General features: G+C 46.2%; 1 protein-coding gene and 1 long non-coding RNA gene across 6 annotated transcripts in view; one reads left to right on the top strand and one right to left on the bottom strand.

Annotated features, from left to right (window-relative positions):
• Window positions 1-22,613, bottom strand: part of LOC116864732 (IQCJ-SCHIP1 readthrough transcript protein) — a 721,490-nt gene that overhangs the window by 62,125 nt on the left and 636,752 nt on the right. The gene's annotated exons all lie outside the window — the stretch shown is intronic.
• Window positions 816-15,880, top strand: LOC116864733. Its single transcript, XR_004382084.1, has 3 exons — window positions 816-887; window positions 5,225-5,227; window positions 15,859-15,880. It is a non-coding gene; the product is annotated as an uncharacterized LOC116864733 (long non-coding RNA).

Raw genomic sequence — 22,613 nt, 5'->3', positions numbered from 1 at the left:
TGCCCCTCTCCACACTCTCATGTGTTCTTTCTCTAAAATAAATAAATAAAACTTAAAAAAAAAAAGGAGCCTCCACTTTCTAATCTACATGAAACGTTTGGACTCAAACTGTCATCTTCCTGCACCTACTACCCCCACTCCTACTTCCCGGCTGTCAAATAGCTATCATTTAAAATTAAGTTTATTTTATATCCTGAGGTTTCCAAATGAGCAACAACAATGTAATTAATGCCACGGTACATATTAGCATTGGACGTGTCAGCAAAAATTATTGGATTTCAGTTCAAGGTCTTCTTATACAAATGTAATAAAGATAAAGGCACTGATTTTTTTTTTTTACCTTTTTACATTGTGGAAAAAAATATTTCAAAAGCTACACACACTAGATCATCAGTTTTGATGACATTTTAGCTTATTATGAGAATTAGCCACCATTTTTAAGAGACTTATTTCGAAGAACAAAACAAAGTAATGATGAAGAAAGAAACACAATTTATGTAGTATATCTCTTCTGGAAACTGCTCATCAACTGACATATTTTCTTAGTGTGTCACTGAACACAGGAAAGAGGCATAATTTATGATTAAACTCTATTAATGTAATCTCCAAGGAACTATTAAAATTCTTTAGTGGTACTTAAATCTTATTGGTCCCGCCCCCTCCCCCCAATACCAGAGTAATGCAGAGATGCTATTAGTTATAATGGGATTTAGTGCTTAAGAGCTTCCTCGGGTATATTCTCTAACTAGCTTTTCTAGGGCCAGTGCAGCAATAATCTGGAATTTACAATCTTTCTAATAGTAACTTTTCAAAAGGGGGTGTTGGAATGACTTTTATTTGCTAAAGGGTAGGAAAGCAAACATTGGTCCAAAAAGTTTTTCTGAAGTGTAATAAAGATGCTAGCATGTCATTTAATGATTTCATACACCTACTGTATCTTAAAGCTATTGAATTAAGAAAGTTTCTCATCTTTTAGGAACAAATCTTTCCCAGGATAAAGGTACTGGTTAGGAAGTTATGCTCTTCCAAACACTGGACAGTGAGTTGACTCACTCTCGGTGATGCGGGTTAAAATCCACCACGGATTACTCAAAAGCAGGAAAGGTAATCTGCACATTAATCTTAACTCTTCCCAAACTCCCTAACTTAAACCAGTTTTCCTTTGCGAATAGCAAAGAGAGCCTCTTTCAGAAACATTGGTTAGGCCAACAAAATGTTCATTTATAAGTCCCTGGTGGTTTCATTGTTTATTGAGAAAGTCAAGATAGGAATTAGCAGTTCTTTTTGACGTCCAAGGTGTGGCAGAATCCCTACCCACCTCCCTCTGATACTCAACTCTCCCTTCATCTGAGACCGTGGAGTTGGCTTGTTTTCATTCTTAACAGTCAAGCAGAGCAAAAGAAGAAGAAAAAACACCCTAGGAAAAGAAATACAATCCATTCTGACCAGACACCAGTGCTTCCTCTCTCTCTCGCACGGCCTCTGACTTCCGTGAGAATAGCATCCAGCTAAAAAGGCAGGCATCTGCTCTACAGATGGTAGTGGACACTTACTTATACTGATGGTTTGAGCTACCCAGGCTTTGTTCAGAGTTTTTTTGTTTGTTTGTTTTCTTTAAGATTTTTATTTATTTGATACAGAGAGAGAGAGAGATCACAAGCGGGCAGAGAGAGGGGGGAGCAGGCTCCCTGCCGAGGAGAGAGCCCTATGAGGGACTCGATCCCAGGACCCTGAGATCACGACCTGAGCCGAAAGTAGAGGCTTAAACCACTGAGCCACCCAGGCGTCTCTGTTCGAAGGTTTTAAAAATCCGATTCATGTTCCAAAGGAACAAAGCGATCTCTTCCACAGAGCTGTTGCTACAAGTCAGGTGATCAGAGCTCTGGCCTGAGTTTTAAACAGCACACATTTCCATGCATCCTTTTAAAAGAAATTAAGCCTCATGCACACCCCGCCCCGTTTTCCTATTTGATAATTTTGATAGTTGCACGCCTTTTGATTTAGTTCCCAAGTTGTCATAAAAAATTAAGTGCTCGCAGCCTTCCCCTTCGTGAATGAAAAGTAATTCTAAAAACATAAATCGGATTATATCACATCTTGGTCTAAAACTCCTGGTGCTTTCCCAGCACCACATTAGGATGAAACATTCAGCATGCAATAATAATTCCCTCTCCCTGCTGCTCCAGGTCCTGATCTGCGCTCCGGATTTCTCTGCACCACGCACCCAGAGCTCCCTTTGCTCTGGGCGGACTGGCTGCCTTTCGGTTTCCTAGAAAAGCCAAGCTCGCCACGACCCCGAGCCTTAGCGTGCGCTATTTCTCAACCTGACCATGCCTCCCTCTTTGCCCAAGTAACTTCTCCTGCTGAAGACTGGGGGCCTTTCCCTAGCCCCGGATCTAAATAAAGTCCTGCCTCAAATTTAGTCGGCACATTATGTTTTCTTTCCTAGCTCTTACCACAATTTGTAACTATCGGATAATTTGTGGGTTTTGTAATGTTGGTTTGCTCCACTAGGCTGTACGGTCCATATGAAAGCAGGCCCATACCTTTGAAGCCTACCAATATATACCTAGCATATAGCACAGCGCCAGGCATATCTAGTAGGTATTCAACGAATATTTGAATGAAGGCATGACATTCTCGAAGTTCTCTCACGTCAGAGTGTTGGGCTTCAGGGCAGGAAGCATGCCTTCCCCCAGCTGGTATTAGCTCAGTTCACTATGGCAGGAAAGCTGGTCAAATGCCAACTTGTCATCTCCAGACAGCGAGGCCTCACCTGGACAGCTAATGGCTGACTGCCAGCTTGCGAGCTCAACCTGGTGAGGCCTTTTGGCAACATTTCCCTCCTCACTGTGAATTACAGCTTTGGCAGGCTCCACGGGGGCCCCTCACCTGGCTGATGTGTCTCAGGAGGAGGACTGACTGGGCCAGATGAACCTGAGGCCAAATAATCGTTTACAGCTCCCCATATAAGGTTAACACGCACTAAGCTGAATCCACTAAGCCTGTGATTTAATTCAAAATCAGTAAGAAAAAAAAAATTGGGGGACGCCTGGGTGTTCAGTTGGTTGAGTGGCTGCCTTCGGCTCAGGTCATGATCCCAGCGTCCTGGGATCGAGTCCCACATTGGGCTCCTTGCTCGGCGGGGAGCCTGCTTCTCCCTCTGCCTCTGCTGCCACTCGGCCTGCCTGTGCTCACTCTCGCTCTCGCTCTCTCTCTGGCAAATTAAATAAATAAAAAAAAAAAAAATTGGCCTGATGGGTTTTCCCCCTTCTCAATTGGCTACCTTGTGTAATGGATTCTTGACTCCATAGGACAGCCTGGCAAAATAGCAAATAATTTGATATTGTTAACTCGTGTACCCTAAAGAAGGATACTGTTAAGAGTACAAAGTCAGAATCCTCCTTGTTAAGGAATGCTAGTGTTCCAGCTGAAGACAATAGGATGCCAAACGACCAGTAGGAGGGTGAACTGAGTTTGTGAAAGACTGACACTTTCTAAAATGTTTTTAAAAAACACATTTATTTGAGAGTGAGAGTTCAAGAGAGAGCACAATGAGGGGAGAGCAGAGGGAGAGGAAGAAGCAGGCTCCCTGTTGAGCTGGGAACCCGATGTGGGGCTTGATCCCATGACCCTGGGATCATCACCCAAGCCAAAGGCAGACACTTAACCGACTGAGCCACCCAGGCGCCCCTACAGACCGATACTTTACAATGTGCCCACTCGGGGTTTAGGCTGGAGGGAAAAATGCAAAAAGTGTATTTTTTAGCATGCTTACTTTCTTAGAAGAAAACAACAAAATGACAGCAAAAAAGCAAGCAATAAGCTACAATTTAGGCTGTGGCTTTCCAGAAAGGGTTCTAATGTTTAAAAAAGAAATGTTGGATGTGGCTTGAGTCTCTCTAATCCAAACCCTCCCTCTCTGTAGGAAATACTTGCTACTGTGTATCACAGAATTATCACTGCCTCTGATTTCCGCAGTAAAAGAACTATTACCTTGTCAGTATTATAGGTTCCTGCTTGCCTGGTCTTGGTGACAAATTTATCTTGAACCTGGGTCAAGGGTGCATAATCCAGAAAGCCCGTATGGACTCTTCATTTAACACCAGTCACCATAATCCGGGTTCAATGGTTTAATCTGTGGAAGAGTCTGCTTTCCTCAGACAGAGAGCGCAAAGAGGCAGGTCTGCCGTGCGCCCCCTGATAAATGATGATTATGTCTGTTCTGCTTCCTGGTCCTGCCCTGCCCTGCTCGTGTCACCTCTTTCTTACCCAAGGCTACTGTTCTCGAATGTACACCCCAGAGGAAGTGGATGACTTCTGTAAAGACAAGCGGAGAGGTCCTACTTGCAGGCATGAAACACGCTCAAGGAAGGATTCAGTCTTCTCTTTGGCAAGAATAATAATAATTCAGTCATGCTTCACTGGGAGTTAAGAATAACTTCCAATTGTTCAACTCATTAATTCATGGAGGTAATGGCAATAAATGAAGAATCCTTCTGAAAGTGACACTAGTTCCTCAGGTTGAAAAAAAAGATTAAAAACTAGGAGTTCATAGGTTTTAGATGAACTCAATTACTTTTTATTTACAAATGATATGGTTAAGGTGCTTTTCATTATTTTCAAAATCCCCTTCATCACCAAAATGTTGACACATTGATGGGATAATAAATCAAATGACCTGATCCCATCAGGGTCAAGTTTTATCTGTTATTTGCTTTTTTGGGGTGGGGCTGGAATAACAACAGGGCCAGCTACATACTTTGCAGGGCCCTGTGCAAAACAAAAAATGGGAACTCTTTGTTCAAAAATTAAGAATTGCAGGATGGCAACAGCAGAGCATGAAACCAAGAGCCCCATGTGACTGTAGAAGTTACGTGCCATGATGCTCTTCCTGGGCAGGTGACGGAAGAGAAGGGAATCAGACCTACAGTCATGTCGTTTGAGAATTATGTCAGTTCTTGTTTTTGGAAGAAAAAAATTTCTGTGACTTTCAGCATGTGAAGACCAATAGAAAGACTTAACTTCTTTTGCTAGGGAGGAGCCCAGGAGATGAAACTGAAGAAGTTGCTGAAGGGGAGAGGAGGAAAATGACCCTTAGGAAGGACCTACCACAGGTCAGCTGCACGGTCATTGATCTCCCTTGCTCTAGCATAGGACTGATTCTGCACTAGAACCACAGAAATGATGAGTTTAAGCTTAACTGCTTTGAGTTTAGAAAGAGCAGGTTAAGGGATGCAGACACGGGACAACTGGGGGTTTTTGGGAACTCCGGATGGGATTTCTTTCCTGACCCCCATCCTCTGCTTAAGACCACTCACCCCCATTGCTATTAGCTCAAACACCCCAGAACTCTTCCTTTGCCTTCAACACCAGCAGCCTCCCCTCTATTATTTGTCCTGGAGACCAGCCAGCCTTACTATAAAGTCTGTCCACTCTTAGTTATGCCCCCTCAACTCCCAGGTCAATGCTTATCCACCTAAGTGCCTTCTTATATGATGTCCTATAAGACCCATATAAGACCTCAGACCCCTGCCTCTCAGTCCTCCACAGACCTTCCAGGGGGCCCCCTTCTCGGAACATCCCCTTCACTGTCTGGCTCTCACAGGAGCCTGAAGGCTCTGTCTCCCCTACAGCTCTTTCAAAGGTGGTTATTTTCTCTCCCACCTCCCTCTTGCCAAGGGCCTGTAGGATACCCATCTTCCTTTGTCTTCCTTACTACTCTCTTGCTTCCAACTGCCGTTGCTCCTCCCTAACACCCCATTCTGACTCTTCTACCATGAGACTCCTGAACCCATCCCTGAACAGCCCTCCTAGCTGCGGTCACCTCCTCCCAGCTTACCTGCTTCGTACCTTGAAGAGTCACTCTCTGACATGAGTTCTAATTTTTGAAGTTTTCCATGTCAGCTAGACATCCCTCCAACGTCTTGGCCTGTAAGTTCCTTGACTTCCTTCCTCTTCCATTCTGTCTCAGTGACACTGACTCCCAAGGTCCTATCCTGACCTTGCCATCAACAATGTCATGACCTTCAAAATTTTGATCTCAATCCTCTTATTCTCTAACAATCTCGTTTTCTCATTCCAGCCAACTCTCTCTAGTATTCTACTTCCAATGATTCTTCAACTGCAGCAGGCCCTGAACCCCATACACTGCCCATCATCAGTCCCATAATGCCCTCCCTTCTCTCCTACACACCTTAGATTCCATGGGCCCTCATCATAACCAACTTCATACTCAGTTAGTTAGATCCCAACTGTGGTTAAATTTAGCTCTTTGCTATTCTGTGCCTCTTTTCAAGCTGATAAATGTGACGGGAGAAAAATATACAACCGCACTCACTTTAAATTCATGACTGCTTACCCCAACTGCGCCCTTGGCACTGCCTGGTTTCCTCTTTATTTCCCCAGTCCATTCACTCTCACACTCTCCTAGACAACCACAATGCTTCCCGAAAGAGTCGTCCAGACTTACTGTCTACGTTTCCCTTTACCCTTTATTCTCCTTTGAACACTCTCCAGTCAGTCTTATCTCCCCCATGCTACTGAAATGGCTACACCTTCCTAAATCCCAAGGTCAATTCCCAGTCTTCCTCATACTAGATCTATGAGCACCATTCAACTCTTCTATAGTTGGTTTCTGAGACAACATTCTCTTCTGGCTCTTTTCCTGTGTTAAAACCTATCCTCTGTTGATCCCTTCCTACTTCTTCCACTTTTAGCTACCGGAGTCCAGTATGGTAGCCACAAGGTATGTGTGGCTACTTAAACTAAAGTTTCAAAAAACTAAAAATTCAGTTCCTTAGTTGCACTAGTCCTGTTTTAAGTGTTCAGTAGTCATTTGTGTCTAGGGTCTGTCATACTAGATGGAGCACATGGGGAACATTTCCATCACAGAAAGTTCTACTGGATACTGCTACACTAGCATACCCAAGGCTCAGGCCTTGCGTTTGTCCTCTATCTGGAACTCACTGTGTTGGAAATGTCATCCAGTCTCTTGGCTGGTGACTCCAAAACTTATACCTCTAGCTTGGACTGATCTCTTAACAGATTCCTTCATCTGACTGCAAACTTGCCATTTCTATTTGCATGTTTAATAGATATATTTATTGTGTTTAAAACGAACCCCCACCTTCCCAACACCTGACTCCTACAAACTCTTTACCCACAGTCTTCCCTGGTTCAGTAAATGACAGCTCCAAACTTTCAGGTGATCAGGCCTAAAATCTGGGGGTCACCCTTGACTCTTCCCTGCCTCTCACACCCTATAGCCAACCAGCAAATTTTCTTTGGCTGAACCTTCAAATATATTCATAATCTGCCCACTTCTCACCACCTCCACTGCCACCATTCTATTCTGGACCACCAACATCTCTCACCTGGATTACTGCAAAGGTCTTCTATCCAGACTTTCTGCTTCTGTCCTTCCAAATTGCCTTACTTGGGTAAATATGTAACAAAATAACCAGAATACCTATAAAAGATAATTTGATTATGATTAGGAAAATCTGTGTTCTAAGGTGGCTGACCAATCCAGCAGGGGAATCCCAGTCTCGGCCCCAGGGCCATTCCAGGTTGCCCCGTCGCCTGCAGGCACAAGAGTAGCACAGATACGGAAGCAAAACTGTATAAACCACCCCCTTTATTTGTGCTCGGGGCTCAGACCTTGGGAGATTATTCCCTTCTGAGTCCGCTGGCGTTGAATAAACCTCCTATCCTCCAAGATCTCCGAGTGCTGCTTGCTTCTTCCATCAGGCGATCAGTCCTAACATTTGGTTCCCTGACCGGGAAACCCAACTATGCTGGGCCATTCTTGCCACAGGTTTGGGGGCAAGGGTGGGGCAGGGATGGAATGAGGGGTCCTCAGGGAGAAGGTGCACCCCGCCTAATCTTTGGCAGTCTCCCATTGGGTTGCCTCGGACTGGCCCTGCTCTGTTGTTCCCACCAGACTCAAGGAGACTTGGCAGGTGAGGACCTGGTCCCCACGTGGGATTCCGTCAGATTCTGGTAAGGCCCGGGGCTCCACGACCCAGTCAAGCCCACCTGTCAGGGTGGAAGGGGAGACTGATCACTTCCCAGAGACCTTTTAGAGGTCTCACAGGTGGGGATTCCCAGGAAGGGAATGTAATAACTTCAGTGGGAATACATGAGTGAATGAACGGCCTGTTTGTGTTTGTGGCGCCAAGGTCTTGGGACCATGGAGTCCGAGTGGGCCCCAACCTATTCCGTTGTGAGTGATCTCATATGGTCTATGGCAAGCCCTTTGGAGCGGCATTCTGGGGTTTATATGGACTTGCTACGGCTAAGAGGCACCCAAGTCTTCTCCCGGAGGGTGGACAGGCGGGCATCTGACTGGCGTCTCCTGTGGAGGGGCATCCACTCTTTGTCTCTGTGCCACCGCACCTGGGAACATCATTAGGGGGTCAGGGCAGAGTAAACCTACGGTTCTTGAGACCATGATTAAAAATTTCAAGAAGGGGTTTTCATAAGAATATGGAGTTAAGATGCATCCCGGCAAATTGAGAACCCTATATGAGTTAGAATGGCCCACCTTTACTGTTAGATGGCCTTTAGAAGGGACATTGGATGTCCCAATGGTTCATCAGTTGTGGTAAGTTGTAAGAGGAGAGCCAGGACACCCTAACCAGTTTCTGTACATCGAATCCTGGCTAGGAATTGCCCAGACACTGCCCCCTTGGGTGCGATTCACTTGCAATAGGGAGGAACAGTCCATGGTCTTCATTGGATCCAAGGGGCCTAAAGAAAAATCAACAAAAGCCCCAGTCTCCACAAATCCTAGCTGGAGACCCCAAAGATGAACCGATCTTCCCTCCACAGTACATAGCCCCAAGACCGTCTACACCTGGCCCTTAGCTCCAGACACTCCACTGTCATTGGCCTCATCAGTTTCACTGAGGCCCCCAGGCCCAGAGGATCCACTTTCTCCAAGACCAGCAGCCAGGCTGTGCCCCAGGCCAGACACAAGCACCCTCCAAATGCTGGTATGGGAGATGCAGGAACGCGAGAGGCGTGATGAAGACAGGATGGTCCAACCCGGCCATTCTATAATGCATTATCAGCCTTTCTCCACCACTGACCTCAACTGAGAGACCACAGGCTACAGTAGACCTCATGGAATCTCTCTTCCAGACTCATTGGCTGACCTGGGAAGATTGCCAACAGTTACTCCGCATCCTATTTAACACAGAGGAAAGGAGGAAAATAATGAAAGAAGCACGGCCATACCTAGAAGAGCACACACCAGCGGGAGTCATCAATCCTACTGCCTGGGTTAATATGGCCGCACCTGGAGAGCGCCCAGCATGGGACTTCACCACATTTGAGGGACAGGCCACATCCGTCGGTACCAGGAGACCCTCCTCCGGGGAATCTGGGCAGGAGCTAAAAAACCTATGAACATGACTAAGATATCCTTGGTCACCCAAGAGTCAGGGGAGTTCCCTGGGGACTACTACGAAAGACTATGTGAAGCCTACCAAATATAGTCTCCATTGGACCTCGAGGCCCAGCAAAGCCAACAGATGCTAAACATCTCCTTTGTGTCTCAGGCCGCCTCAGATATTAGAAGAAAGCTTCAAAGACTAGAGGGTTTCGCTGGGATAAGCATTACTCAATTAATAGAGATTGCCATCAGGTCTACATGAATAGGTGTAGCTAAAAGAGAGGCTGAAAAAAAAATAAAAAAGAAAGTCAGCCTCCTTGATGCTGTCCTGAAAGAAAAGGATGACACAAAGAGGAAGAAGCCCCGACCACTTAAAGGCGGGGCGGGGCACTGAACCCTCCTGGCAAGGGATCAATGTGCCTACTATAAAGAAAAGGGGTACTGGGAAAACGAATGTCCCAACTGGGGAAAGGCTCAGAAGCCCACCGGCTACAAGGAAGAACCCCGAGAAGGGGATCTCATAGGCCTTGTGGAAATAAGACTCAGCCTGAGGGGGGACCGGGCTCTTTCCTTCTTGGCCCTCATGAGCCCACGGTCAAAATGAAAGTAGGGGGCCAACCAGTGACTTTTATGGTTGATAATGGGGCCGAGCACTCTGTTGTCACCTCCTCAGTGGCCCCTTTCAGCAAAAGGACTGCAACCATTCTTGGGGCCACTGGGACACAGGCCACACAGCAGCCTTTTGCCAGGCTCATCAGTGTGAACTGGGGGGCCCAACACGAATTTCTTTATCTACCTGATTGCCCCATCCCCCTCCTGGGTCGAGACATACTCTTTAAGCTTAGGGCTCAAATAACTTTTGAGCCTACCAGGCACACCAGCCTCCGACTGAACCCAAGGCAAAAAGAGACAGACTAGCAATTACCACACCAAGGGAAGAAAAATAGAGGCTATTCTGTGCCCAGGGCCAACCAAGCAGCCTGCCAGAGTTCAGGCTCACCCTCCCTTCTGTATGGGCTGAAGACAGCCCATCTGGACTAGCCCCAAATCAGGCCCCTACATTAAAAAAAGATAGTGCTCCGGGTACTCACCCAGACTGTCGGGCCCTGGCAACGGCCAGTCGCCTATCAGTCAAAGAAACTGGACTTTGTGGCAGCAGGATGGCCACCGTGCCTCAGGGTACTAGCAGCCACAATCCTACTCAAAGAGGCAGACAAGCTCACCCTGGGACAAAAACTTAACGTCAAGGTCCCTCATGCAGTTGCGACCATCATGAACACACAGGGCACTGCTTCCTTTCCAGCTCTCGGCTAGCACGATACCAAGGGCACCTCTGTGCAAATCCGTGGATAGCCCTCGAAACGGTAAAAACATTAAACCCAGCAACCTTTTTCCCCATAGAAGAGGGGGAACCAGACCATGACTGCTTCAAAGTAACTGAAAAAGTCTACGTGAGCATCCAGATCTACGGACTCAAGCCATAAAAATTCCAGAGCTCACTCTGTTCAGCGACAGCAGCAGTTACACACGGTGCCTGGAAAGTGGGTCATACAGTCACCACAACTACTCAAGTCCTGGAGGCTAAGGCATTACCAACTGGCTGGTCAGCACAACGGGCTGAAGTACATGCCTTAGTCTGAGCCCTCAGCCTGAGTGAAGGCAAGTGAGTCAACGTCCACACTGACTCTCGGTACACCTTTGCTACTGTGCATACAGATGAGGCCATCTGCTAGAAGACGGGCCTCCTAAATGCTGCAGGAAAAGCTATCAAAAACAAGGAAAAAAATACTAAAACTCCTTGAAGCCATCTGGCTTCCAAGAAAAGTAGCAATCCTGCTACTGTAAGGGACCCCAGAAAGGAGACGACCCCATAGCATGGGGAAATCATCCGGCAGATGAGGCTGTCAAGATCATGGCCAGAAAGGACATGGACAGAGCCCCTTCCCTCACCATGGTCCTAACACCCCTGGAAAAAGTCCCTTTGCCCACTTACACTAAGAGGAAAAAATGGGCCATGGCTGAGGGAGCCACCCCGAATGTAAAGGGATGGTGGGCAATGCCAGATGGGCGTACCTTCGTTCCAACAGCAACAGGACAGCTAGTCAAGAAATACTACCAACTCACCCATCCAGAAAAAAAACGCACTAGAGGCTCTCCTCCAGAAGCAGGGCTACATCAGCCAGCTGCCAGCACTTTGCCGAGCAACGAGTGAGCAACGCATAACATGTGCTAAAACTAATGCTCGATCTGCACCTCGGCCCCCGCCAGGTGTCCAGAGAATGGGAGTAACCCCTTCCGAAGATCCAGAAATAGATTTCACACACACGCAGCCGAGCAGGGCGTTCAGATATCTCCTAGTAAGAACATGCATATTACTCTGGATGGGTTGAAGCCTTCCGTGGCAAAACAAAGCCGGGAATTAGCCAAAGTCCTCTTGCAGGAGACTGTGCCCTGGTTTGGCCTGCCATTAACAATCCATAGTGACAATGGACCTGCATTCGTAGCAGACATTGCACAGGTCTTGACCAAGTCTCTCAACATCACCAGGAGACTCCACACTGCCTATAAGCCCCAAGGCTCAAGGAAAGTAGAGTGGATGAATTGTACTCTCAAGGGATCCTTAGCCAAGTTTTGTCAGGAGACTAACCTCCCACGGCCAGATCTGCTACCTCTAGCCCTCCTGCATGCCCGCTGCACACCTGGGATGCTAGGTTTCTCCCCTTCGGCATGGGTGTATAGATGGACTCCCCTGTGCCTGGGGAGCCCTCCAGGAAACTTACATCAGGTTGGAAATAAAAAAAATTGGGGCCTGGGCCACCCTAAATAAATGACAAAGGTACACCACTGAGAGGGCCCCAATCTTCCTAGGGTCCCAGGTGCACTCCTTCCAGGCAGGAGACTCAGTCTGGATCAAGTATTGAAAAAGGAACCCCCTCAAACCACAGAGGACAGGGCCTCACGCTGTTGTTCTAACCACCCCTACTGCCCTTAAGGTTTCTGGTTGTCACCCTGTGGGTCCTCCACTCCAGAGTGAACAAAGCCCATCACCCGGATGAGGGGTCGCCCCAGTGGAAAATCCAGCCAAACCTTACAGACCTGCTCTGGTTTCGCCTTCAACAAGACCCCACTGACTGATAGACACCTGCTCCCCTTGGTTCCTAGCTCTCATCGGCGTGATATACTCATCCTAGGAGTCAGACTCTACACTGTTGCCCCTTCTGGCTGGACTTTGCCCCAGAGACTTGCCATTGCTGTTGCTTATTGAGTGACCTCAGGGTGTATTACTATGCTTACAAGCTCATAGGTTTTATCTGCTCTCGGGATAGCCACGATGGCTCCCTCTAAGGTTGTGGACCCCACCTTTATGAGCCCTCTGCCGTCTCCTCCTAAGCACATTTCACTATGGTTTTCCTGACCCCCAGTCAGTCCTGGTCTTTTGCTACCTGGCGTGTTGTTCCTCCTTACTGCCTTTAGGTTGCCCGACCCGGCCGGTGGGGGTCAGACACCCCACACAATCAATCATGCACGCTTGTCAGTCTCTTACCCAATCCTTCAGTCCTCCTGGGAGCGATGCTCCACTTATATGGAAACCTCTTGGCTGCCCCCGACGCTCCCCCACGGCCATTCCTCTTGCCGTGGGCCTGCTGGCTGCGTCGGGAGCTGCCCTCGGTGTCACTGGCTTGCTTCGGGATGTCACAGGTTCAGTACCAGGGGCTAACTCAACAACTGACAGCAGATTTTTCTGCCCTCACTCAGTCAACCCTAGCCCTGCAGTGCCAACTCAATTCGCTGGCCTCAGTGGTCCTACAAAATAAGCATGGTCTCAACTTGCTCATGGCTGCACAAGGGGGACTCTGCGGCTTCTTACAGGAGGAATGTTGTTTCTATGCTAATGAGTCGGGGGTGATCCAAGAAACTCTGATCCAGTCACAGGATGGAGTAAATCACTGGTGGGAGGCACGTCAGCAGACGACTTAGTGGGATTCCCTCTCACGATGGTTCCCCTGGTTCGGCCCCCTCATCGGCCCCCTCATCGGCCCCCTCCTCCGGCTCCTCCTCACAGTGGCATTTCGTCCTTGTATTCTTTTTTTTTTTTTTTTAAGATTTTATTTATTTATTTGACACAGAGAGAGAGATCACAAGTAGGCAGAGAGGCAGACAGAGGGGGAGGGGGAAGCAGGCTACCCCTGAGCAGAGAGCCGGATGCGGGTCTCGATCCCAGGACCCTGGGATCGTGACCTGAGCTTAAGGCAGAGGCTTAACCCACCGAGCCACTCAGGCGTCCTGGTCCTTGTACTTTTAATGCTCTTGCCAGGATTATCACTGTGCCAACTGCCAAGAGCCGACTCCAGTTGCTCCTTACTCATTATCGCCCCTTAGAAAATGAAGGTGATGCCCTCTAAACTAGGTGTTTGGAGGGCATCAAAGGGGGGAATGATAAGGAAAACCTGTGTTCTAAGGTGGCCGAGGTATCCAGCAGGGGAATCCCAGTCCCGGCCCCAGAGCCATTCCGGGTTTTCTCTCCTGCCCCTCTGGCCGCAGAGGTAAGAGTGGCACAGATACAGAAGTAAAAGTGTGTACCCTCTTTATTTGTGCTTGGGGCTCAGACCTTGGGAAATTACTCCCCTCTGAGCCCGCTGGTGTTGAATAAACCTCCTATCCTCCAAGGTCTCTGAGTGCCACTTTGTTTTTCCATTGGGCAATCCAGTCCAGGTTCCTTCTGTTACAATTATATTATTTCTCAGGTTTGCTCAAAGCCTTCTCATAGTCTTCATCTCATTAGAAGCCAGTAGAAGCCGGAGCCCTACTAAAAGCTCACAGAGATTTCTATCATCTGCTTCCTGGCACCCACAGGACCTGCTCTTCCCTTCTCTGGTTCCTGCCACACAGTCCTCTTGACAATCCTCAGTCAAGCTCAGTATTTTCTTACCTCAGGGCCTTTGCACTCTCTGCTTCTGCTTGGAAATCTCTTACCCCAGATAGCCTATGACTTGCTACCATACTTGTCCACTTATCTCCTCAGAGGTTGCCTCAGCATTGAGGTCTTCCCTGACCACCCTGTCTAAATTTGTAATTCTTACTTGATGCTTCCCCTACCCCCACACGCCCTACCTCCTACTCTGCTTTGTCTTTCTCTGTAGCACTTGCCACATTTAAAATACCACAAATGTTCTTGTTTGTTTATTGTTTAACTCCTGCTATCATTTCAGCTTAGAATAGCAGGGACTTTGTTTTGTTTACAAGCTGTCCCCAGCATCTAGAAAAATAACTATAGCAGTCACTTCAATAAACATTTGAGGAGAGAATGATCAAAGAGAGGCACATATTTTCTTTCTTACTTTTCCTCAGGTTTCAGTTACTTTGTTCTAGTAACTACCTCTACCCCTTTAGGGTAAAATGCACTTAATTTCAGGCAAAATGAAAGCTAAAGGTTTTAAAATATTCCATACTGATAAACTCATTTGAAATATATGTTTAAAAAAATATATATATATAGGCTTAACTTGTCTACGATTGTAATTTTTAGAAATTTTAATCATTTCCTCTCATAGGAAAAATCATAATTTCAAGTGTTGAGTCTTGATGTCTGATTTAAGTGGCAGAAGTTCCTAATACTTATTCTGATTAAGGTAGATGCACTGGGGGAAAGAAAAGCACATTGATTCTAGAACTGGTTCTGCTCTCTTCTTCCAAGAAAAAAAATCACTTTAAACTACAGAATTAAGCCTAGGGCCACCCTCCTGGAGCTACAGAAGTCTCTTCACAGAATGTCCACCTGGAGTCCGGTTGGAGAGCTGGAAATGGGCAACAGCAGAATTCTCCAGGTTGCCAGGTGACCCTGGTAATTAGTAGAGCTTTCACTGAAACCTTGAAATAGCTGGCTGATCCCAGCCAAGATCAGCTGGCCCAGGGAGAGATGGCTCCCAGGACCTAATGACCTGAGCCATCTGTCCTGAGCTGGGAATACCGGGCAGCAGGCTCATCCCCACCTGAGGCCCGGGCCTCATCTGGGGCCACAGGAGGAGAAAAGTATGTGGGGGGCCAATCTGTGGGAGAGCCCCAGGTACCAGCTCAGCCTTCTGGTGGCCTCCCTTAGGTCACTGGCCTGCAGGACGAAGAGTGGGAGACAGACTCTGGATTGAGTGCCTGGCTGAAATCAGAGCTTCATCGGAAGGATATTTTCCAGTCCCTTAAATTCCTTAGATAAGTAAAGATATTTCTGCTGTACAAATAACCATTTCCTTAGGAAGCAGTTCAGGGGTGGGGAAATGTTTTCTTCACTGAAGCCCCTGGGTGGTAAGGACATGCAAGTGACAGTCAAACAGAAAAAGCAAAGTGATTTACTTTTAGAGGTTGTGGTTTTTGTGTTTTTTTTTTTTTTCTTTTCTGTTTTGTTTTGTTTTCCTCAGAAGAGCAGAGAAAGTAGGGTGGTTTTAAATACATGTCCAAAATTCTAGGGCGCCTGGGTGGTTCAGTGGGCTAAGCTTCTGCCTTTGGCTCAAGCTTCTGCCTTTGGCTCAGGTCATGATCTCAGGGTCCTGGGAGCAAGGCCCGCATCGGGCTCTCTGCTCAGCGGGGAGCCTGCTTCCCCCTCTTTCTCTGCCTGCTTCTCTGCCTACTTGTGATCTCTTTCCCCATCAAATAAATAAATAAAATCTTAAAAAAAAATAATAAAATAAAATATGTCCAAAATTCTTTGATGCTCTTTCCTTAATGCAGTGGAATCCAATTCCCTTCTTTTTGAGGAAGGGCCAGACTAGGTGACTTTTTTCTCTAGAAAAGAAAAGCAGAAGAGACACACCAGGTACTAGGTTTAAAAAGACACATCTGCTTTCTCTCTCTCTCTCATTCTTTCTCTCCCATCACTTGTACTGGGGGAAGTTTGCCACTCTGTTCTAAGAACACTCAAGCAATGTGTGGAAAGGGCCACATGGACAGTGAGGAGTGGAGGCCTCTGGCCCTTGGCCTCCAGCCACGTGCAAGAGCCAACTTGCAAGGACTCCCTCAGGTCTTTGGAGGACTGCCGCCTTGATGGACATTCTGACCATGACCTCATGAAAGACTCTGAGCCAGAACTACCCAGCCAAGTAGCTCCCAGATTCCTGACTGTCTGAAACTGTGAGATAATAAATGTTTGTTGTTTTAAGCTGTTAAATTTTATAGTAAGTGGTTACAAAGCAATAGATAACTAAGAGGGTAAGGACCACACAGTTAAGCTTTTTTCATTTTTATTTTATTTTTTAAAGATTTTATTTATTTATTTGACACAGAGAGACACAGTGAGAGAGGGAACACAGCAAAGGGAGTGGGAGAGGGAGAAGCAGGCTTCCTGCTGAGCAGGGAGCCTGATGTCGGGCTCAGTCTCAGAACCCTGGGATCATGACCTGAGTAGAAGGCAGACGCTTAATGACTGAGACACGCAGGCACCCCTTTTTTTCATTTTTAAATTAAGAAACTGAAACACAGAACTTTTCTTACATCAACAAAATTGTGTAATTTGAAGAAAGGAAAAGGACTTAAGACATCGTCATAGACCGGGGCAGGGCCTCTAAGCGGGTCCCACCTGATTCTGCTGAGGGATCTTTGTCCAGAAACTCAGCTTCTCTGAGCCTCAGTGCCTCCTCACAGTGTGGTTATGAGGGCTGCAGGAGTTCGTGAGAGCAAAGCCCCTAGCACCGCGGGGCCTGATGGTGGTGGCAGGGATTCCTGAACCCCAGGCTGGCCTACAGCCATGCAAAGGCCCAGCGGACCCCCAGACAGTGCTCTGCCCACAGCTCCAAAATGCCCCTTCCTGGGGAAGAAGACATGAACTTGAGGGGATTAAGGATCAGAGAGGAGATGGCCGAGAAAGGCTGATGACAAGTGGTCCAGGGCGTTCACAAATGGTCAGCCTTGCGACGCTCTTTTCCACTTTGCTTTTGAATCTCAGAGTGTTACTGTCCCTGCTTTAAAGGATACCCAGCTATGGTCCCCAGCTTTCCAACTGCTTTCCATCCCCAGGACGTTATTCTCAGACAGAGCACTCTGACCGGGGGCGCTGTGATAGGAGCAAAGAAGGTACTGCTTTGGCGTAAAATGCTTTCTTCATTTGCCACCATCTGAGGATGGGGGACATTTTCACACAACGGCCACTCATTCCTCTGCAACACTCCTGCGCTACTTGAGTGTAATATACATGGACTTGATAAACACCCTTGCTCATCAGCACGGACAGCACTGTGTGACTTTGGGGTATATGTCTAGGCTTCCGCTGGCCTCAGTTGCTGAAGGTCTCAGCACCAGGTGAGTGAGAGGGAGCTGCATGTTTATTTTAAATTCGGGTTCTTAGACTGCAGCACACTGGAAGTATACGTGTATAAAAAAAGAAAATCCAAACAATGGGGGCACAAAAGAGTCTGCAAGACCATATTCCCAAGGTCCTTCAAAACCAAGGTGTCGAGGCTATGGCTGGCAGAAACCACAGGGACAAAAGTCCAGTGAGGAATTCATCCAGGAGCTGACAGCTTACACTCAATTCCTCCACTGTTGTCATCTGGTTGAAAAGAAGTATTAATCTACTCGGTAATTCACCATATAGGGTCACCTGGGTTAACTTAAATCTGATCTCCTCAGTAGTAAGAAGGTGTTCTTCTTATAGCAATCCATGAAGAAAATAAGCCGAATTGTAGGCATTTTTAAAAAGGCAGCTACAGAAGTACAGATACGGGCTAATACCCAGAATGGCCACACACAAAAAGTAGGAAAATGATTTTCAACCCAGCTAAGCCCTTCTTAAAGTGATTGGTTTTCAGGGAAAGAAAGACACAACTCAGTGCCCATGTTACTTTATACGACACTTAAGGTTATTAGAATCTTCTTGGTGCTGTTTTCACTGATGACACCCTGTTGCCCACTTTGCCTTTTCAGACCTCACCAGTAATGGATGGCAATCATTCTTAATCCACAAAGAGAATTCTTTACCTGAGCACAGGTTACATTCTTGATGTCCATGAGCCGCTGCTGGTTTAGTTTTATGTATCATATATATTTAATTCCTTCACTTGGTCCATACCCTTCCTTGATTTATTGAGTGCTTAAGATAAAGCAGGCATGTTAACAGTACAAGGAATACTCACTTTCAAGGGGCAGACAGACACATAAACAGAAAATTATACATTGCAGATTTATATTAGTTTGACATATATAACTGGTTAGGGCATCTAACCAAGTCTGGGAAAGGGAGGGGTCAAGAAAGATTCTCTAGAGTAGGTGATGGCTGAGCTCCAGTGATGGGCAGGAGTTAACTTGGCAGGTAAAGGACAGAGTGAGCAGGGTACAGAAAACATTTAGGATAGAAGGTACAGCAAAGGCATGGAAGCTATAAAAAGCACGAGTTAGGCAGTTCAGCAGATCGGTTTTGGTAGAGTGCAAGAGAATAGCAAGAAATGAGACCAGAGATAAGAAAGATCAAGACATGGGAAGCTTCTAATGCCAAATTTAGGAGTTTAGGCTTTCCCCTGAGGAATTCATCAGAGCGTTGGAGTAGGAAACCCACCTGAACAGGTAAACAGGTGGGTAAGTTGGGGGAGGGATTTAAAGGGTACAGAACTGGGGTGGGGGGGCGGGAGGCCAGATGGGAGAAGCTATAGCACTTGGTACACAATTGATTGCATTTGTAGAATGGCAGGGATAGCTGTGATGGGGAGGGGGATGATTTGAGACACAGAAGACAAAACTGGCAAGACTTGGTGACTGAATGGTCATGGATATCATGGATATCATGGATATGATGGTGGAGGCTGCTGCCATTATCTGAGATGAAGGGTACTGGCATAGACTCAAGTCAGAGAAGATGATGATAATGAGTTAGTTTTGAACGTGCTGCATTTGGGATGGTTTATGATTTATTTATTCTCCCGCTGTCTTCAATAGGTCAAGGAATTCATTAGTTAAAACATAGCCTAAAATAAAGGTAGCAAATATTGTGTTAATGGGTGATGTCACAAGTCCATCAGAGCATCCTTGCTCAGACAGTCCAAACAAAGCTTCAGCATCCTTTTCAACACATTGCTCTGTCCTTGCAAGTCAGCCGCCATCTGTTTCAGCACAACAAGGTGGCCACTACCCATTCCATGAAGACAGCATGGACTGGAAACCCATGCTTCTCCCCAATCTAAACGCCTGAGAGAGTATCATTCCTTAAAAGATATATGTCGTGATTTGGAGGTATCCTTGAAGTGAATTATACCTATCCAGATTAAACAAGCAAGATCACGTTGACCTTGAGTACCAAAGTCAATGGGAAGTCTTATCATATTTCTGAGAGATTCCTAACTTAGTTTAAGGTCAAGGCAGGGCAGACCATGATAATGGTTATCATCTGATTCAACATTTACTAACTGCTTGTGCAATGGACCAGGTCTTCTCAATATGACTTCAGCAGGACACAAGCACAGTAGATGCTCCGGGAAGATGTCAAGAGTGGGGAAATGTTGTCCTGATGAGTTAAGGTAAGATTCCCTTCCTTGAGACCACAAGACACAGCAACATATTAAAGACTAAGAAATCCTATGGTAAAGATATCCATTTAATGTTTATAGGCAGCAATGTCCACAATAGCCAAACTATGGAAAGAACCTAGATGTCCATCAACAGATGAATGGATAAAGAAGAGGTGGTATATATATACAATGGAATACTATGCAGCCATCAAAAGAAATGAAATCTTGCCATTTGTAGCAACGTGGATGGAACTAGAGGGTATTATGCTTAGCGAAATAAGTCAATCGGAGAAAGACAACTATCATATGATCTCCCTGATATGAGGGAGAGGAGATGAAACATGGGGGGTTAAGGGGGTAGGAGAAGAGTAAATGAAACAAGATGGGATTGGGAGGGAGACAAACCATAAGAGACTCTTAATCTCACAAAACAAACTGAGGGTTGCCGGGGGGAGGAGGGTAGGGAGAGGGTGGTGGGGTTATGGACATTGGGGAGGGTATGTGCTATGGTGAGTGCTGTGAAGTGTGTAAACCTGGCAATTCACAGACCTGTACCCCTGGGGCTAATAATACACTACATATTTATAAAAAAAAATATTTAAAAAAGATATCCATTTAACTTAGTTAACTTTTTTTACAAGATTTTATTTCTTTTCTAGAGAGAGAGAGAGAGGCATTGGGAGAAGCATGCTCCCACTGAGCAAGGAGCCTGATGTGGGACTCGATCCCAAGACCCTGGGATCATGACCTGAGCCAAAGGCAGATGCTTAACCAAATGAGCCACCCAGGCATCCCCATTTAGTTTAGCCTAGAATCACCCAGAGTTATCTTGCCATGGAAACCTCTCATCAATGATACCAATGAATTGCCTTGGAAATCAGGAGTATTTCAATTTTCAAAACACACCTATTTTCCAAATGAGCAACTGAAGCTTAAAAGTCACACAAGAAGAAAGTTGGCAAGGGAGATCTTAAATACAGACTTTCCTTTTTTGGCTTCAGGGCACAGTTCAGAGGATCAGATGAATGGGGCAGCAAAAGTCCAGGGTCCGGGCTGATATCTTGGTGACGCATTCACTTCACCAAGGGAGTGTTAGGGTCAGCTCCAATATTCTCATTGGCCATATGGCTAAGCTAAGGCTTTCTGACCAGAAAGTTCTCTATCAAGGCTGATACCTCATCCTGTTTTTCAAAGTCCTCCACCACTGTGCCCTGTTTTCTAGCTTCTATAAAACACTCTACTCCATTTATTCTCTGCTATGGCCTCAAGAATTCTGGCCTTCATTCTGGCTTTCATTCATGCTATTTCGGCTCCTTGGAAACCTTAGAGATCATTTGGTGCAGACTGGTTCCCCAGGAAGTGGACTAAGGTGGAGGTCACCAGCAGGAACTCAACCAAGGAGCACGCTGGTGATCCACAGCTGGGAGGGACCAGAGGAAGTAATATAGGGCAGAAGGGGAAGCTGGCTTCTGATGCAGCTACAGCAAAGCCTGGCTGATCCTGTAAGGCAGCTCTGGGGCTCGGCTGGCCCATCAGAGTCAACCCAAGTTGGGAGAAAGAGGCCAGGCCTTTATGTCCCAGCATCAACCAGGCATTTGATAAGGGCTGCCCTTCAGAAGGGCATGTGACCTTGCGCAAGGCAGCTCTCTTCGGCCATGAGCAATCCCCAAACAGGTTCCCAGATGAGAAATGTTGACTGCTAACCTTCTCAGAAGCTGGGAGGAATGAGTGCTCCACTTCTGGAGGCGGGGTGGGCTGGTGTCATGGGTCTGGGCTGGATGACAGTCTCCCTCTCCATCATTCAGCTCAGGTTTTCCTACTCAATTCCTCAGGTCCAGAGAGTTGTGTGCATTTTGCAGATGCCAACAGAACTTAGTTTCTGGGCTGTGGGCTCTCTCATACTAACTTTACTTTTAGCACTTTTCATGGGTTTTACCTCCCTACCTAGGTTGCAAAGCCTTCCCAAAAGTTTCCTATTTCCCTTGTGTCCTTAGCAGGGTTTCAGAAACTGATCAATAGTCACTAATATATGTAGCAGAAAGGATAAGGGATTTGGAGCCCGAACTCCTAATTTTAAATCCCAGAATTGCCACATATAGATGTATAAAATTATATACATCACTTACTGTCTGTGAATCTTTGTTTCATCATTGATAACATGGGAATAGTAAAAACCCTTATTTTACTGAAGCTCCAGGGTTGCTGTGAGAATAATAAGATGGTAAACTGAAAAAGCTTTGTAAACTAATAAACTAAATTCTGTGTTTTCACATGTTGAATACTAAACACCCATTAAAGGGAAAAACATTGGGTCAATAAATGTAAAACTAGGTAAAAATTCTTTATGCTGATAAAACATGAAAGAAACAAACTTACAAATATAAAAAAATTATATACAATCAACTAATTACAGTGAATAGATACTGAGTTATTGTGACAGATGATGTTGCTTTATTGTCTTTTACACATTTGGTACTAATTGTAAAGTGAAGGTTCATTTGGGTTGCCGGTGCAGCTGTCCCTCGTGCCGGGTGCTTACTCAGTTTTCTCACCACTGTCTCCATTGTCCCCTGTGAAAGTGACTGTTCATCTAATGCATCAAGATGGCATGCAGGCTTCACAGAAAAGTATTATATATGTATGTAAGTCTACCTCTATTCCTGTAAATTTTCTATTTTAACAGCCAATTAGAACATGAACCAGGACTTTGATTTAGCAGAAAAAAGTCCATA

This window comes from Lontra canadensis, unplaced genomic scaffold (genome assembly GCF_010015895.1).
Source record: "Lontra canadensis isolate GAN:19392208 unplaced genomic scaffold, GSC_riverotter_1.0 scaffold6, whole genome shotgun sequence".
NCBI lineage: Eukaryota > Metazoa > Chordata > Mammalia > Carnivora > Mustelidae > Lontra > Lontra canadensis.
The sequence above is the reverse complement of the archived record's forward strand: the minus strand, read 5'-3'. Positions and strand labels throughout refer to the sequence as shown.